General features: G+C 32.3%; 1 long non-coding RNA gene across 4 annotated transcripts; it reads right to left on the bottom strand.

The window, feature by feature from the left end:
- Positions 1 to 4,823: 4,823 nt before the first annotated feature.
- On the bottom strand, positions 4,824 to 6,271 carry LOC148765747 (uncharacterized). 4 transcript variants are annotated; one of them, XR_016029078.1, is made up of 4 exons: positions 6,225 to 6,271; positions 5,732 to 6,087; positions 5,364 to 5,425; positions 4,824 to 5,120 (listed from the first exon to the last, which is right to left on the bottom strand). It is a non-coding gene; the product is annotated as an uncharacterized LOC148765747 (long non-coding RNA). The 4 variants fall into 4 exon arrangements; XR_016029079.1 differs by having other exon boundaries at positions 5,732 to 5,839; XR_016029080.1 differs by having other exon boundaries at positions 5,732 to 6,019; positions 6,225 to 6,263.
- Positions 6,272 to 6,558: the final 287 nt, after the last annotated feature.

The following is a 6,558-nucleotide window of genomic DNA, read 5'->3' as shown; positions in this document are numbered from 1 at the left end:
CAAAATTGAAATTATGGTTAAAATTTGTTAATTGGTGAAATTTGGCTAAATTGGGGTTTAAATCATGAAATTGAAGTTGAATTGGGTTTTAATGAATTGAGGGTAATTTTGGTATATATAAAAGGATTTTCCTTATTTGCACATAAGTTTGAATGAGTTGGATTTATTTGAAAGACAAAAAAGTTGGATGTCTCTCTTTTAATTAAGTGTCCTTGTCATGGGCCTTTTTGAGATTAACCCTATTTTATATACCCCTAGGTGCCTAATAAACTAGGGATAAACCCAAGACAAAATCATCCTTAGGCATATCATCCTGGAGATGCGAAAATACTATAATCCCCATATATGCAATTTTTGGTCAAACCGCATTCAACATTTCTGGCTGCATTTAGCATTTTCACTGATGTATTTATTTTTTTATTTATTTTTAATTTTTTAAATACATGTTTGTTTAGTTTATTATTTTTTATTTTTTATTATTTTTTTTAAATCGATATGTTTATTATACTGAAAATAACTACATATAACTGTAATAAACTACAGTCATTCGTTGTTATGTTCTTTCTTTTTAGCCCAAATTTTTATTCGACCAATTATGTACACACACGAATATTGGCTTATACAAAAGAAATTCATGAACCCCAATAACAAAAATTCACAACTTAAATATTTATATTATAAATCACCTCATAACCAACAAATACAAATCGAAAAACACAAATATATGCATATGTAATCACATGGTAAAGTACAGTAATGTATACAGTCTGCAGAACACTGTAACTTGAAGCATATGTAACTTCAACCAAAATTTTTGACATCTTCAAGGAAAGGATCAATGGCTTTCATTAAGATGCAATTGCAAAATCAAAACAAAAAACATATTTTAGTGCAAATCAACAAAAAAATAAGATTCATCAAAATACTCAAAAATCAACAAACACTACGAGATCGAGAGAGAGAGAGAGAGAGAGAGAGAGAGAGAGAGAGAGAGAGAGAGAGAGAGAGAGAGAGAGAGAGAGAGAGAGAGAGAGAGAGAGAGAGAGAGAGAGAGAGAGAGAGAGAGAGAGAGTCATAGCTGCGAAATGCTACGAATTTTAGACCAAACCACCAATGAGTCCTCACCCCAAGCTCTTCCTACCAAAGCCCTAGCCGCCGTCAACCACCCAAGGTTCCGCACTCGCAAAATGAAAAAAATTGCAGAAATACACCTAAATCTTGAAACTGTATGAAATCAGCACAAAAGAAAAAAAGAAAAAAAACAGAGCTCGACGAGAGGAATCTAACGGTAGTTAAACCATCGAATTCCGACAACCTGGGAGAGAATTATAACTTCGGGAAGCAACCTCGCCGGTTGGAGACATATGGGGGCGGGACTTAGATATGAGAGTTGAGAGAGGAGAAGAGAAACGGCTGTGAGTTGGTTACGGTTTAAAACTGGTTTTAAAAGGGCATTTTAGGTACTTAAAATTGGCAGGGGGTATCTCAAATTATTATGAAGAAGGAGAGCATTGGTGTGTAATCCCCTTGGTGATTAGTTATATATAATTTAAGGGTCCCTAAAATAATCATTTAATATTAAATAGTAAATATGAAAATTAATAATTTATTAATATTAGTTATACAATTAATGTAATCATTTTACTGTCTTATTTATATTTATATGTTTTTAGTTAGTAACATTTCAATAAGTTGCTTTGTCTGGATGGTTAGTACTCTACTAGCTAAACCACTTGGGTGACTTGGGTTTGACCCCCAAACCTTGCATGTTTTGTAATATTTACAAGTTAAATTCGGGTGGATTCGATGGGTCCTTGGGTCCGATCCCCGGGTCCGGGTTCTCAGGTCGACCCGCTGGGTCTCGGGTTCACAAAAACAAGACCCGAAACCGACTCATGCTAACTCGGGTAATGTTTTCATAACCGGACCGGCTATAGAACCGGCGACCATTTGGGTCATGGGTTTATAGGGTCGAACCGGTTCAACCGGGTTTTTGATTTTTTTTTAATATGTCATTATTTTATTAATTTTAATGTTTTAAAAATTTTATTTTCGTTATATTTTTAATTTCTCACTTATTATTTTCACTTGTATTCACTTCACCTCACTTTTTACTATATTTTATTGCTTATACTCTATATTTTTCTATTCTTTTATTCTTCAAGTCCGACAATCAGCCACCCCTATTCGATCACCCATGATCATATCCGACAATCCTTCGACCACTCATGACTAGATCCGGCCACCCACTACTCAGTTTGTGAAAGTTCGCTCAAATCTAGCCACGATCAGCGGTGATTCGAGACGTTTTGGTCGAAAACCGGGTTCCTTGACTGACTTGTCGGTTCTCGGGTTTTATCTGGTCGAACCGAATTTTGGTCATTTGACCCCGGTTTTCGATTTTTTCGGTTTTATATGTCAGACCGGACCAATTTATTGCCGGGTCACGGTCGAACCAGTCCGACCGGCCGACTCGGTCAGTTCTAACAACATTAAACTCGGGTCCAGATCCACTGTGGTCGGCTCGGGTCCGGGGTGGGTTGGGTTCGGGCCCAACCTGGCCCGTGGCTCTAATTGTAGAGATGCTATTAATTTTCTTGGGTTTTAGAACTTGGAATATACTATTGGGCAACAGGCAAAGAAAATCATTTTTTACATTAATCCGTATAGAACATATTATGATTCAAATTCTTGGTATACTTAAGTTATGTCGCAATTTATTTGTGGTACATACTTTCTATATTGTTAATAGGTTGCTCGGGGAAATTTTAGGTCATTTTACATGAAATAACAATGTTGCTATAAATAAGGGGATTATTTGACAAAACTCCCTTATCACTTAAGTGCAATTACAATGATCCCAAATTTATTTCTTATTTTTAAGATAAATTCTAAACATCTTTTATTAATAAAAATTAATTAAATATCACAATTAGGATGAGCTGGAAGAGCAGAGTGGATCACTGGCTCACGAGCTTGATGACCTTGAGATACCTGCGGTCATAGAACACGTGAACTAGGCCCGGGGTTGATCTGGCGGAAACCCCTCCGACGCTCAAGTCAGACGTGCGGATAGTAGAAATAGTCCAGATAATACATGTTGTAGTATTGCTCAAATAATAGAACGTACCTTAAGGTATGAGTTCAAACTTTTATTTATACATCACTGATTGGACTGAAGCTTAATTAATTGAGATTGTCGGGCCAAAACCTTATTTAAAGGTGATTGGGCCTCGATAGTAGTAGTATTCAATATTGGGCTTGTGCCCCAGTAGGTATAGAAATTGTAGGTCTATTTGGTTGGCCCAATTAGGCATATCATATATATATATATATATATATATATATATATATATATATATATATATATATATATATATATATATATATTAATTCTTGGGCTTAATCCCACTTTGCACCCTTGAAATATACCATTTTGGCACATTACACCCTCAAAAAAATAATATTAACACTTTGGACCCTCAAAACATAATAAATCATTCCCAATGCACCCTAAATTGAATTATAAAGGCAATATAATTTTTCATTGGTGTTTTTTTTTCGGGGTGCAAAATATAAAAAATAATTGTTATTTCGAGCAGACAAAGTACGAAAAAATAAAAATTACACCAGATTATTTCAAAAAATATATATTTTCTTACAAGTAAAAAAATCTTATATCACTAAATTAATCGATTGATGGATCTTTTATTGTAACTGGTTCAAAATCAAAATATCAAGTAAAAATATTTGGAAGAAAATCATTTTATTGTAACTAGTTCAAAATTGTAAGTAAAAATATATTGAAGAAAATATGATTTTCCAATAAGTTAGATAACGGAATAGCTGAATGATATTTTTCGTAAAATATTTTATTTTGATAAAAAAATATAATTTTTAAATATATTGATGAAAAGTATTTTGATTGTTGCACTTTATAGTTTTAAAATGATTGATGAATAAAAAAAGAATTTGACATTTGACATCCTAAAAAATATCACTAAAAATTGAAAATTACATTTTTAGCTTTAAAATTCATTTGGGGTGCATTACGCATAATTTATTGTGTTTCGAGGGTGCAAAGTGCTATTAATTTATTTTGAGGGTGCAAAGTGCAAAAATTGTATATTTCAAGGGTGGAAAGTGGGATTAAGCCTAATTCTTGAGTTTAATATTTTATTAACTGATTTTATTTGAAAGCATGAAGAAATATACATAATTGTGTTGGGATATGATACCCCGGAGCCATTCAAAATTCCACGAGGTTCGAGTTAAAAAGTGTAAGTTTGGTTACATGCTTTGATTAAGTTCATTTAAACACATGTCGGGTGTGCCAGTCCAATAAGCACCAACACAAAAGCAAAATAAATTGCGTTGATTTTGGAGTCACGACATTGGCCATTTGATCACTACTAGAAAATTGTCATATAGTGACGGACAAATACGTCGCTAAATCACTAAAATCCGTCGCTACTTAAACTTTAGCGACGGATATTGTCCGTTGCTAAAAAGATCGCTAAATGACGCGTCGCTAAAATTTAGCTACGACTATGCTCCATCTGTCGCTAAACATTAGCGACGGAATAACCCGTCACTAATAATACAAAATGACGTTGCTAACCTCTATCAATAAATGTAATATATTCGTAGCTGATCCATTACTAACTTATCACTAAATCCGTCGCTAACCGAAAGAAATATTCCGTTCAGAGAGGGGTTCATCCATTACTAAATCTGTTGCAAAACTACATTAAATTTAATAAAAAAAAAAAAAAAAATGAATCCCATATTTTGATAATGATTTGAATATATTATACATAAATAAAAAAAGATGAGAATTAATATTACATAGAACAATTCAACAAACAATAATACTAATATCATAAATTTTGATTACAGATTCTAGCAAAAGTTCGAAAGTATCGACAGAGTCGAAATAAAAAATTTCAGTCCTATCCTATAAAGCATCTTCATTTCCTTCGTAATAAACAGAGTCTCTATTTCCATTATTGTCGTCTTCTTTTTCTTCCTTTATTATTCTTGCAACTTCATTTCATTCTCATTCAACTTGTGTGTCAGACTTTGTCATCTAAACAATACATATTTGTCTTAAATTTAGCCTGATCCAACACAAATTTACGTAATAAATACACATTAGATCACAAAAAAAAAAAAAAAAAAAAAAAAATCAAGATGAATGACTTCGCAAAGATGAATATTATTTCTAAAAGTTGAAGAAGAAATTTTGTTTTTGCTTTCGTTTTCCTTTCAAACTTATACAAATCCGTTTACTAAATAGGAAAGAGAATGCATAATAAAAAAAACAAACAAAATATAAATAAATCGGAGTGTTACAAAAATACCTCTATTATCTTCTTAACACATTAGATGCAAGCTAGCCATGACACAAAACAACAATTTCAACCTGCAAACCAAACGATTAAGTTATATTTTCAATGGTTAAAATGTTAACAGAACATGAAATTTGCACTTGTGCGCTTTCAAGTCTAACAACTCTATGTTTATTCTCCGATTTATTCAACAACTCTGTACAAAACTAAAGACATAATTAGGAAAAATAAACATACGACAAATCAATTTTATTTTGATGTACTAAAAATAATTTGCTGCGTATAAAATTATACAGAAACTCAATACAGCTTTATCCAATTTTATTTAAGATGAACATGTAATTATAATATTGTGACTATATAGGTGAACAATAATTTACCCCAGTGGCCTTCTATTTCAATTCATCTACATTCTCAATCACGAAGGCTTGGATCTTCAGCATTGTTCCTATTATTCGACATATGGTAGTCACCTGAGCTCTTGAGTCCTGCAAAAAGGTAATTCAGCCAAGAGTGGACCAATTAATATCCGCAACCAATTATAAAATATATTTAGTACTCTGCATATACATATTACCACAAAATCTCTTTCATACAAAACACAAGATTGGTTGTAATATAATATGATAAAGGTTCTGGGTCTTGGCATTTTGCAGTCCATTTGCAGCCTGGGAATGAACAAATCAGCAAGAACACATTTCTCACTTTGACTGTTGAAGTTCTCAGCAATTAGAATCTAATATATTAAGTTATTTCGCAAATTAGGAACTAAATTGAGAGCAATTAAAATGGGCATAAATTTATCAAAGTACAAAACTAGAATTTAAACATTAAATATATGTTAAAATAGCTATTAAATCCATTCACCATTACCTGTAAATATCAGACTTACTCGAAGGAAACAACACGGTCTATTCTTCGATGAAAGATTTTGAATCACAAAAGTTTAGTGATGCAAATTTCACTCCAAATACATATCTATGGAGGTATGTACATGATTTTTTTATAATTGGTCTAGATGAGATTAGATGAAATTTCAAACCAAACGAAATAAAAGTGGATCTGATTTTCTTGTTAAAATTCCAAACCCTCTGCATGTTCTGATTTTTCGAAATTTACAGTATACTCCTTCAAAATTTTCAAAAATTTAATTTTAGTCCCTGGATTTGAAAATTTTACGATTCACTCCAAAGGTTTTTCAGAATAT

The sequence above is a fragment of the Erythranthe guttata genome, chromosome 13, assembly GCF_056151865.1.
Source record: "Erythranthe guttata isolate IM_541 chromosome 13, IM_541, whole genome shotgun sequence".
In the NCBI taxonomy this organism is placed as follows: Eukaryota; Viridiplantae; Streptophyta; class Magnoliopsida; order Lamiales; family Phrymaceae; genus Erythranthe; species Erythranthe guttata.
This window is presented reverse-complemented; position numbering and strand designations above follow the sequence as displayed.